At 43.4% G+C, this 13,084-nt stretch overlaps 1 pseudogene; it reads right to left on the reverse strand.

The window, feature by feature from the left end:
- The window catches only part of LOC144494030 (leucine--tRNA ligase, cytoplasmic-like), an 86,341-nt pseudogene that overhangs the window by 31,461 nt on the left and 41,796 nt on the right, over positions 1-13,084 (reverse strand).

The raw sequence follows: 13,084 nt of genomic DNA on the forward strand, positions 1-13,084 counted from the left end.
TCCTCGAATAAATTCGCTTAAAAATTGGCCACATGGGATGTTATACTGGCTGGACAGTATCATAGAATCATCATGGAATCATAGAAACTGCACTGAAGAAGGAGGCCAATTGGCCCATGGAGTCTGCAACGACTACAATCCCACTCAGGTCCCATTCCCGACATCCCACATATTTACCCACCTAATCCTCTGAATCTAAGGGACAATTTATCATGACAAATCAACTTAACCCGCCTATCTTTGGTCTGTAGCTGATAATTTTATCCGTCTCCATTTTTATAAAAAGAATGGAACAGTTACATCCAAGCAGTCAACGCGATTCACTCCCAAATGGAAGCAGGATTGAATGATTGTGATCAATGTTCCCGCAATTTCCACCTATCTCTCTCAGTTATTCTCATGTCTCCCATCAAGACTGAGTGAATGTTTTATCTTATTGTGACATAAAAATGTGGCAATTGAAGGGGTTCATCGCACCTGTTTGTTCAGCGACTGGATTAAGTGCCTGTCCCAGGTGAATTAGAACCACGTCACTGGTGAGTTTGCATCTTCTTTTAATAGGAGATTCCTTTCAAGTTGCTCCAGATCGTGTTAGTGGGAGCATTATCTTCGTCACCGACAGTGATCAGCAGCCTCAGAGTGCGGGGAGAGGAGAGATCAGAATCTGGGAAGAACAGATTAGAACGTTCAAACAATGGATCAGAATCTGAGAACAGAAGATTGGAATGTTTCAATGATGGATCAAAATCTGAGAACAAAGGATTCGAACATCACCAGAATAGAGCAGAATCTGAAAACACTAGACTGGAATGTCAAAACAATGGACAGGAGGTTATCCTGGACGCTGTTCCTTCTTTCTCGAAATTGGATATCTTTAGCAGGTCGGATCCGATATATTCTTTGGGTTATTCAGGCAGGTTACTATCCTTGTCTGGCTACTGTTGGTGTCCCTGGTAAGTTTTTACGAGGCCAGTGCTCTATAAACCAAGTTCCGTCTATTACTCTTCCTACAATTGAATTTTTGTGATGAATGAAGCCATTACCTTCCTTCCTGTCACTAAACTCAGTCCATATCCTTCGGACCCAGTCTGCTCTGTCTGATACTGGTATCTGTTCAAAAATGTCAAATTTGATTTCAACCTGAGCTGATTTTTGAACATCTATTCTGTCACTCAACATTCCCAATCATACCAATGACCACATTTGTAACTTCAGCTACCTCCTCCTGGCCTCAACCACGAATATTTCAATGTTACCCTGGCCCTATCCTTGCATTCACATGTTTTTTCATAAACTCCTGCCAATCTAAATCTCAGCTGCTAATATGCAAACGCAAAATAAATCCCGTTCACCCACCATCCTTGTGCTAAACAACCCAGATTGTGTTCCATCTGGCAGCATCTCAACTTCAATGTACCCTTTCTTGTTTTTACACATCTCTCTGAAATCACCCATTCCTTCAATGACACTCCATTCTCTACTTGGTTCAACAATTTAGTTCACCATTAATTTAATATCCAATTTATTTCCTGAAATATGGAGAAGGTGCAGCGAATGAATTTTTGGTGGTTGTGTTTTGAGCTGCTTCTGACCAGACAAATCATTAAATACCACAACGCTGGGTGATATGGGTACTGTGGTTATAATGCATCTCGGATTGTAACAGAACCAGGAAATGGGACAGAGACTGCAGAGAGATGGACCCTCTGTAAATAGAGATGGGGGTTGGGGGGGTGGGGGGCGGGGGGTGGTGCTCTGCTCAATCCACCCCGGGCTTCAGAGGGAAATTTTACCAACTTGCAACAACCCAGAAGCAGAGTGTGAGTCAACACTGATTCAACAACCAGGTGATTACGGAGCTGGATCATCTCCGTCAATTCGACCAATTGGCACGGTGGCACAGTGATTAGCACCACTGCCTCACAGTACCAGGTACACAGGTTTGGTTCCCAAATTGGGGCAGAGTCTGTACTGAGTCTGGACGTTCTCTCCGTGTGGGCGTGGGTTCCGTCTCATTGCTCCGGTTTCCTCCAACAGTTGAAAAGACGTGCTGGGTAAGTGCAGTCGCAATGCAAAATTCTCCCACATTGCACCTCAACAGGCTCCAGAGTGTGGTGACAAGGGGATTTTCACAGAAACTTCACTGCAGTTTTAATGTAACTCTACATGTTGCCCAAATAAATAAACTTAAACTTAAACCTGACAACCTGGAAGGTCTAACCAGCGTGAGGACCGCTGCACCTGTTGTCTTTCTGGTCACATATTCCATGAACTCTATCGATCCTGATCTTTCCGGGCAGGTGTTGATGAAATCTTCTTAATTTTCGTCCATGTTTTCCCTCCGTGTATGTATCAGTTGATGGGGCTATCTACACTGGGTGTTTGTGTCATGATCATCCAGTAGTCGATTAGTGACCAGCGTGGATAGAGTGAAACTTATGGCGAGTCTGCATTTATTGGAATGTGTGTGGAGTGGTGTGGAGTGTGTGAATGTTATGCATGATTCCTGAGGTATTCGGTCTGCTAATGGGTGAGTAGCGGAGTATTGTACATTAAGCAGTGTGCGAGTTTGCTTGTGTTAGAAATAGGGGATGCCGTGTGGACGTGATTTCGCTGACCCTTTTCACACAATAAGCCTTTGTCTGGCACTATCCTTGGTCCTCGTCCCCAGATGCATTGCATTAAACACCTGACTACCTGTTGTTATTCCATTCGCAAGATTCTTCTGAAGGTTTTCCACAGCTCACCAATGGGAACATAGCCTCTCATGTATTATCAAACTCCATGTCTTAAGCCACTTGTGCCTCATCCCGGGACTGTGGAGACCTGTCATTCGATCCTTCCCTAAATTCAACATTGGCAATCAGCAGCAGAGCAATCTCCTGTGATTCAGAACTTATTTCCTGCAAAGGGCATTAATTTCTCTCAGACATGCAAGCTGGATTAAATATTTAGTCCCCAGTTTGTTATGGAGGCTGCTGTGAAGAAGTCGGCTTCATGGAAATGAGGATGCAGCATGCGGTTTCAAAAGATAGGGGAATTCTGACCCCTACACACAGCATTTGGCACACTCATTTCTTTCGCTCCCTGTGTATTGTCCGAAGCCTCTTTCAGTCTGTGCGATACACACATCATCCTCCCTCCCGACCTCTTGTTCATCGATTCACCATGTAGCACATTATCCCTCGGAATGAAAGAGGCAAACTTGCCTCTGTAACTCTGACCTATGCAGCCTGAAGCCAGAGATTGAACTGAAGAGAGCCAGTAGTTGCGTGCTGCTTCTTTATAAGGGCCATCCGATACCATTTCCTTAATTCAAAGAAGTCTTCAAGATCGTTTGAGTTTGGAGAGGTTAACAATGAGAAAATATTCCCATCAAGACATAAGGAGTACAGATATTTAACACTTTGCCAAATCAGTAATCGTGATGTGAGGGATAAGTTTTCACTCAGAATGTGGCTGGAGTCTGGGAGGAACTTCAAGAGCGGATGGAGGAGGTAAGACCCATTGGGGATCTTGGAGACAAATGGATTGGTGTGTGAAAATAAGAATATGCAAAGTTACTGGTGTCAGGCAGACACTGGCGCTGGGTGGAAGGTTCTTTCAGAGACTGCAGATTCGATTGCCCGAATGGCCTCAGTCCGCACTGCAACGATTCTTTGATTGGTTCCACTCCCCGAACTCACTTCACAGGCTTATTTGGAAGTTATGGGCCAGCTCGACTCACAGCTCAATAACGAACAAAAATAATAATCTCCTCGCAATGGCCACTGCTTGAACTTGCTGTTCCAGGGACCACACAGCTGATAGCCAATCTCTTAACGTAAACTGGAGCCAAGACATTCGGTGTGGGTGTGAAGCAATCCTGGTCAACTGTTTATGTGGCTGAGCAGGAAACCTCTCCATCTTTATAATCCGGCCTTTATTTTTTTTTTGCACATCAGAATAGACATTTCAGAAATTAAGCCACATTTGTTTTCCAAAAGTGGGAAGGGGCTTCGGAGGAAAATGCATTGGCATCCACAGGCACGTCTGCTAACCTGGGTGGGCATGCTCTGGGCCAGGTAGAGTCCGAATTTTATTTCCACTCGCCGTCCCCACAGCCCCGCCAGTATTTACATCTGCTTGCGTACGCTTCGGAATCAGCCTCATTCGTCAAATCGGAAACACTTCTCGCAAGTCAGTAAGAGTTCAAAAATGTCTTTAGCAAAACTCCACAAACTGTTACTTCATCTATTGTGCATCAGGTTGTTTACTTCTGGCAATCCGCTGCGGAGAAACACGGCCACGCTTTTTGTGCCTCAAGTTGGTGCCTGAAATGTGCCAGCTCTTCCCGCCGCCGGAATCTTCCGATCTGAATGAGGATTAATTCTTTACAGGCTGAAGCGGTGTAGAGTCCGAGGAGTCAGTTATTTTCATAGCCAGCCACATAGATACTAGTAACTGAGCTGCAATGTTGCCTTAAACGACAACACAGTCACTCATCCCTTTAAAATTAGCTCTTCCCGTCCTGATTGCGGCATCACGTCAGCAGCAAATCAGAATGTCTCATTGGCACGAAGCGAAATATGAAGATTCTTGTTCCAATACCTTGATTAAAAAGTAATGTCAAGACTGCGACAGTGCAAGAATGAGACGTGAAAATTACAGACAGTACCCAGCAGATAGAGTGCAATAGGGAAGTCACAATTACCGTGATATGAGCAGGAGACGCTGCAGGATAAGACAGTGATTCCTCGGAAAGGTCACATGCAGCCTTTTCCACGAAGAGCCACAGCAAAGGCTACTCCAGGCACACGATCAGGCTTTCAAGATCAACATGAACTGAACAACTTCACAACAACCTACTTCCAAGGCAGCATGAAGTCTTATGTGGCTTCTCCCATGTGTCCAACTGAGGCCTGATATGTTGCATCACCTATGTCAATCTACATGCCCAGCAGGTACACCTCATTTACTTTCTAGAAGCTCAGAAAGTAACTGAAGCACTTACGACACTTTATTCAGGCCCTCTGTTGGTAAGCAGTGGAGCTGATGATCTCCAACATTTTCACCCAATCTTCTTTTCTGCTGTCCAGAGGGAACCTGCATCCATCAGGGAACATGATGTCCCTGTGTCTGTCTATCCTCAACCTGGTGGATCTCCAGGTCGTGCTCCGTGAACTGGGGTGCTTCTGTCTCCCAGGGCTCTGTCTGCCATGCTGGGATCAGAGTTGGTAGGTAAATTGGTAACTGTGTGTCTCACTCATTCTGTTCTCTATTATTAGCTCCTTTGAATGCATTGTCAGTGAAAGGGAGTTGCAGGTCTGTTTTGTCTGATAGGAAAGTTTTCTTTTCCTGGCTCATGTTTTGTGACTTCAATGCAATGCATTGTAACAGGATGGCCAAACTCGTCCCATGCCACTAAGCAAACTGTGACCTCCTTCTAGGAGCCTCTCTGACTTTCCCTCTGGTCTGTCTTTGCACTTGTCATGTGAGTGTTCAGCTTGATGCTTTTACTGATGGGAATCTGTTAAGTTAGAGATTGTTTAGTATGAAATGCTCTGATTTTGGACAGAGCAGTGCAGTAGCTGAGATGGTCTCCTGGGGTCAATCGCAGAGTCGTGTGAGCTTAAAATCATGTTCTTTACGTGAGTGGCTTCTAAGCGAGAGAACTAAAAGATGGTTGCAGACAGGTGCTCAGGAGGTAATGTAAATTGATGACATTGGAGTTAAACCGTGGGCAGGGCAATCGCTAACAAGTACTGGAAAGAGAATATTGTTTATTGGCCAGCACTCAAAGAGCAACAATGTTTCATAAGTTGTATGTAATCACTGCAGTGCAGAAGGAGGCCCCTCTGCCCATAGAGTCTGAAGCAACTCCCCAAAAGATCATTCAACAAAAACCCTCTCAACCTAACTATCCCCATAACCCGGCACATTTACCATGGCCAATGCATCTAACGAATGCATCGCTGCACACAAAAGGACAATTTAGCACTACCAATCCACTTATTTTGCGCATCGTTGTAGTATGGGATGAAACCGGGGGACGGGACGGGACACGTACTAACTCCGCGCAGATATTCATGCAAGGGCAGAACTGAACCCAGGTACCTGGTGCTGCTAATATTGTGTCAACGTGCTGCCCTTGACGTTTTGATATAGACAATTTCAAATGTCAGAAATTCATTCCAGTGGTCCTCAAGGTTGTTTTCAGAGAGAACAGATAGATTTACGCCATTGGCTGCCTTTTTCTTCAGCGCAGGACAGGAAGAACTCCCTTCCACAGCAGAACTCGTGTGGGTTAAAGGCATGACCATATCAAAGCGGCAGTCAAATAATCCACCCTTATTCTACACACGTCTCTCTCAGATTAACAAATGACAGGAATGTGTGATGAGGATGATGCAGTTTTTCAAACTTGGGAAGTGTTTTTCTTTTAATCAGGACAACACAAAACCTCCCTTCCCTCTCCACATGTCTATCTGTCCCTGTTCCTGACTCAACATTTCACGATTTATCTGATATTGTTAATCATCCTCATTCTGACCAAAATTAATTCCTACACACTTATTTGTGTTAATATGTGCCTTTCAGCTGTCTGTCCATTTCCCCAGACAACATCTTTTCTTCTCAATACTGTTACAGTCCTTTTCACAGTTTGTTAACTTTTCTGTGCCCTTCCATCTGGAATATTTAAAATTACACACTGCGTGCATATACCATGGCATTAGCAGACATCAACAAAGTAATTGCAACAAAACGGACATTGGTGAACCTTTCTGGACACCTCATTGTAATCTGATAAACGACCATTATACAATGCTCTCTGCTTTCAATCCCAAAGTTAACTTCTAAACGCAGCCGTCACCCTTCCTTTCACCGCACTTGTTAAAATTAGGAAATAAGTCTGTTGTGTGGCAAATATTTCAAGATAGGATAGGAAAATTGGAAATGTCCGAGAACTAGCAAACATAGAGTGGTGGACTGGATCAGAAACCGCGAGTATCTTTCGGCCCTGGATCTCTCGAACATCCAAATTAGTCCCACGTCTGACACTTTCCCCTTTTGCTGAATTGTTCTCCAGCACGTTTTCATCAGTTTCCTTTGCGAAGTATATGATGCATTTTGTATCTACCATCATATCAGACAGTGCATTCCAATTTGAAACCAAGCAGTAAGTTAAAAAAAATAATTTCCTCTGGTCAACTGTGCTCCATGTGCCCATCATTTCACACTGTGTCCCCCGTTTATCCACCACTCACGTTTTGGATATAGTTAAACAACACTTAATTTCTCCAAAGACTTCATATTTTTAAAGATCTATATCAAATATTCTCGGAATCTTTTATGTCTATGGAGAACAATTCCAGATTATTTATTTTACTCACATCATGTATAATCCATCCTCCCTGGAAAAATGCAGCAAAATTCCTTCTGCGCAAGTTTTCATGTCCTTTCTAAAATACAAAGGTGATTGGACATAGCACTGAGACTAATTATTTGAACTTGCATATCATCTCCTGACTTCAACCCTCCTTCAGCTCATCTAATTTCTGAATCCTCATCCATATTTTCCTCCCTCTCAACCTGACCAAAGCAAAGCATTCCTAGCTGGTTTTCCAAACATCAAGATCCATTCAGTTGCCCTCATCAAAAGCTCGATTCCCGTCTCCTAGATTTCCTGAAAGCACGTTTCCTTGTAGCTCCTCTGTGCAATGTCCTACACTAACTCAGTCCCATCATATCTACCCTCCGAGTTTGTGAGTGTCAGTTCAATACTGGTCGGGGCGTCCTTCCTCCTGTGTCTCTTCTGGATCAGGATAAACAATCCAACGGCTAGTTAATGCTTGTCTGGGTGCGTTTTGGGGAACATGTTAACCAAGTTCCCTATTTCACTCCTGCTACATCTGTTATGTTCACTCCATCTCTCCGTGGAATGTGTTAGGAGCCTGGATGCGCAAGTAGGGATGAATATGTTCTTCTGAACGTGAGTGCTCGTGTCAGGACAACGGAAAGCCAAAAACATAATAATAGAACAGGGAGATGTTTTATGATTGAATGGTAATGTCTTTTAATGGACAATCTTTCGAATCATTCTGCGACAGATATATATTTTTCAAACATTGCATAAGTGGGATGATTGTATAACGTTCTATAACATTCTATAACTGGAGTTTTTTTTTCAATATTCGGAACGTCAGGAAACAACGGAGAAGAAGGAAGCTGCGGGAGGAGTGATCTGGGTCCAGTAATAAGCAGGATCTTGTGAAGCAGCCCCCAGAAGTAGTTAAATAAGCGAATTAGTTTTCCCAGCTGTTACTTTTATTCACTACAGGCACACACTTACAAATTAGACTCAAAACCAAAAACTTCCAACCCACATTTGTCTTCAGGAAATGAGGAGAGATTCCTTCTGGACTCCTATATGTACAAACAACCATTGGAATAACTGTAAACAAAAGATTATCTCCGTCCCAACCTTCCATGATATGAGTGTCCCCTGAATTTCTCGAAATCATATTTTCATATACATGTGTCCGCATTTTTTCAGGAGAGAATGTTCACCGTATTTTGTATTTTCGGTTTACGACTCGATACATCTTTGCGATTTCATCTGAATTTTGCATTCAGACCTAAACTTGTGTGACTGTTGAGTGTAAACACTCGTTATCACAATTACATCTTGTTGGGTGAGCAGGGAAGTGGAACAAATTGGAAGTACCATGTTTCCCTATCCATAAGCATCCTGACATCCCAATTCCCTCCATCACCCCAATATTCCATTATCTCAATGTCATTTGTCAAAATCGTGTCCGCCATTACCCCTGGGTACGGAATACCCCATCATGGAATCGTAGGCTGATGCAATTTGACAGACCAGAAAGAGGAACTTCGGTCCAACATCTCTATGCTGACCATTGAGTCCTATCCTATTCCCATTTTCCACCACTTGAACCGTAGCCTTGAATGCTATGGCGTTTCAAGTGTTCATCTAAATGCTTCTAAAACGTTGTGAGCGTTTCCACCTCTACCAACCTTTCACGCAATGAGTATCAGATTCCCAGCACCCTCTTGGTGAAATATATTTTTCTTCAATGACCCTCTAAACCTCATGTTGCTTATCCCTAAATCTATGCCCCCTTTTTAGCCACTCTTTTACTCAGAGGAATACGTCTCTTCCCATCAAACATATGGCAGAGAATGATGACAGAAGGGTGCTTTAATGACTGGAATTTGTTGTGCAGTGGCTTATCAGGGGAGTTTGTGCTATTTCCCATATTATTTGTCATTTGTATAAATGGCACAGGTGACTGTGTGTCTGTCCGTGGGTTGGAGGGGGGTGGGTGGGGGGGGCGGCTGGGGACAGAATTGAAAATGTGCGGATGACGCAATGACTGGTTGGGTGCTTACTAGTGAGGCTGAGTATCTTCGGCTGCAATAAGAAACTGTCGGGATGGTCAAATGGGCAAGTGAGCGGCTGATGTATTTTAACCATGACAAATGTGAGGTGTAACTCTTTGGAAGGTGCAATTTGACAAGGAAATATTCATTGAACGACATTGAACTGGGAAGTTCTGTGGAACGAAGTGAATTTGGTTTGTTTGTCCAGAAATTTCGGAAGACGGAAGGGTTTGAATGTAGGGTTGTGAAAGAGACAGATGGGGCACTTGCTTTTATCAATCGAGGCATAGATAACTAAAGCAGGGAAGAAATGTTGGAGTTGTATAAAACTTTTGATCGGGCACAGCTCGAGTACTGTGTGGAGTTCTGGTCGCCACATTAAAAGAAAGATGAGATTACACTGGAGGGAGTGCAGAGAGATTAACCAGGATGCTGACTCGGGTGAGCAGTTAAGTTATGAAGCTTGGGACAGGCTTATGCGTTTCCGTTGGAGCAGTGAAGACTGAGAGACGATCTCATCAAGCTGTAAAATATGACTGGCACTATCAGAGTGGATAAAAATCAGCTCTTCCCCTTAGTTAAAGGGACACTCGCCAGAGGTCATTGTTAAAGGCGAGGGGCAGGAGGTTTAGGGGCCAATGTAAGGAAAAAAACTTTTTTATGCAGAGGATGGTGTCAGTCTGGAATGAACTGCCTTTGAAGGTTATGGAGGCGGTTTGCCTCACAACCTTTAAAAAGCACACGGATGAGCTTTTGGCACGTCACAAAATTGCAGGCTATGGGCCGAGTGCGAGTAATTGGGATTAAGGTTAATGTTAAATTTTGTTTATTAGTCACATGTAAGTCTTAAATTAACACTGCAATGATGTTACTGTGAAATATCCCTATTCGCCACACTCCGACGCCTTTTCCGGTCAATGCACCTCACCAGCACATCTTTCAGAATGTGGGAGGAAATCGGAGCACCTGGAGGAAACACACGCAAATACGGTGAGAACGTGCAAACTCCATACAGGCAATGACCAAGCCGGGGATCAATCCCGGGTCCCTGGCTCTGTGAAACAGCAGTGCTAACCATTGTGCTACCGTGCCGCCCCACTGTGCTACTGTGCCGGTATTTCTCACCGTTGGTGGTGACTCAATGGAACAAAAAGCTTTTGTACTGTATGATTCGATTATACTATATTTTCCCTTCATAATTTGGTACAGCTCTACGAGGTTCCCCCCTCAGGCTTCTCTTCCTTAACGAAAACAACCCCAGCATAACCAAACACTTGCGTAAGGTGAAACGATTAGGCCCAGAAAACATTCTGCTGAATCTCTTCTGCTCCCTTTCTACTGCAATCACATGCTTCTCATTGTGTGGCAGCCAGAACTGAACACATTCATCAAGCTGTAGTTAATAACTGTTCGATACAACTCCATCATAACCTCCCAGCGTTTTTATTCTCTGTTTCATCTAATAAAGGTCGCTATGCCATTTTCACCACCCTACCTAACTATCCCGCTGTCTTCAGGGATCCACGGACATGCACATTAATGTTCCTCTGGTCCTTTGCACTTCCGAGCGCCCTAACATTCATCGTGTTCTCTGCAGCCTTGTTTTTTCCTCTAAAATGCATCATTTTACATTCTCAACGTTGTTTCATTTGCCAATTTTGTGCTCATCTTAGCAGCTCATATATATTATCCTGTAATCTAAGGCTGCAGAATAGAATAGACTATACTAGACTACGCTATACTAGAATAGAATAGAATCCGTACATTGCACAAAGAGGCCATTTGGCCATTTGAGTCTACACTAATTATTCGATATTACGATTTCTTGCCTTATAACCATACGTTCATACATTTTTCCCACTAACCTACACATCCTTGGACACTAAGAGACAATTTAGCATAGCTAATCCACCAAACTTACACATCCTTTGCATGTGGGAGGAAAGCAGAGCACTCGGAGGAAATTCACACAATCGCAGTGAGAACATGCAATCTTCGTGCAGATATTCACCCAAAGCTGGAATTAAACCTGGGTCCCTGGAATGTGATGTAGCAACACTAACCACTATGCCACAGTGCCACCATTACTCTTCCAATTTTCATGTCAGTTGTGAACTTACTCATAAAACCTTTACATTCACACCGTGATGACGAATGCACATCACTTCACTCATGTCTACTCGACGACTCATGTTCTGCCTTCTGTTATTTAATCTCCCCTCCCATTAATTTTTCACAGACCATCCTGTTTGTTCATTCAGCACCAAATATTTCAACAAATCAAAGTCTGCAGTCGTACATTGGAAACTCTCAATAATCCATAATCAACCGGGAGCAATTTTCCTCACCCTGATGCATAACGTCATTGTTTGATTTCCTTCCTCACAGTTAACCTCCTCACAATTGTAACCCTGTTTCGCAACGGATGTGGTCTTTCTAAATGTGTCATTCGTTACCTGGTGGCAATGGCAGTGGCAGATCTACTGGTCATTATCCTTGACTTGATATTCAGGCAAATTCCAATTGTTTATCCGGAAAAATTCAGCTTTCTGAAGTCCATCCCCGTGTGCAATATCCACGCTGTCCTGATTTTTACAGTCACTGACTGCTCTGTCTGGTTCACCGTCACTTTCACCTTTGATCGATTTGTGGCCATTTGCTGCCAGGACCTGAAAAGTAAATATTGCAGCGAGAAAACGGCAGCTGTGGTTCTAGGAACAGTCATTGTGTTGAGCTGTTTAAAGAATATTTTCTGGTATTTTATGTTAACAGGGCGGTATGTACTAGACAATGACCCCTGGTTTTGTGGTTATACCAGGGATGTTCCGGAATCTCCAGTCTGGACAACAATTGAGTTCCTCCATCACATTCTAAATCCGTGTATTCCATTTGTCCTGATTCTGTTGCTCAATATTTTCACCGTCAGACATATTTTAGTGAGCAACAAATCCCGCAGGAGACTCCGGACTCACAGCAGTGGCGACAGCCCCAAAGACACAGAGATGGAAAGTCGGAGGAAATCCATCATTTTACTTTTTTTTATTTCGGCCAATTTTATGCTGTTATGGTCAACGTTGATGCTTTATTCCGTATGGAGTCGCATGTATTATATGGGGCATAAGTCAATATATCTAGATTATTTTGTGATGGAATTGGGTTTCATGCTGCAACTGCTGAGTTGCTGCACTAACACTGGTATTTATGTTGTGACACAAGCCAAGTTCAGAGAGCAGTTGAAATCTCTGCTGAAATGCTCATTTACTCCAAGACTACATTTTGTTCACTGATGGGAAACAGAATCATAGACCACTTCCAAAACATTCCAACATTATTTACAACTTTCATATGTGTTAAAGTTTGATAAGGTTTTGTTTCAATGGAAATAGAGTGCAATCTGTTACTATGGTATGGGAGTGACTTATCATAAAATCGGAGCAGAGCATTGTGATTGGGAAATATAGCATAATTTGCACTGATTCGAAATGGTCATTCCCCCCTCACCAAATCCCCCCTACCCTCACACAACCAGCCAGTACTCGTAGCCGGCACCATTGTCCAAAATGTCGCTGCTTTGCACCATTTCGACAGCCAGTTTGAATCATGAGCCCGGTTTGCAATGAATGAACAGAATCTCGGATAATATTTCACAGAGAAAATGAGGTCCCTGTCAGGAAAAGCGGTCAAAAAGAATGTATGA

Source organism: Mustelus asterias, chromosome 5 (genome assembly GCF_964213995.1).
Source record: "Mustelus asterias chromosome 5, sMusAst1.hap1.1, whole genome shotgun sequence".
Classification (NCBI taxonomy): Eukaryota; Metazoa; Chordata; class Chondrichthyes; order Carcharhiniformes; family Triakidae; genus Mustelus; species Mustelus asterias.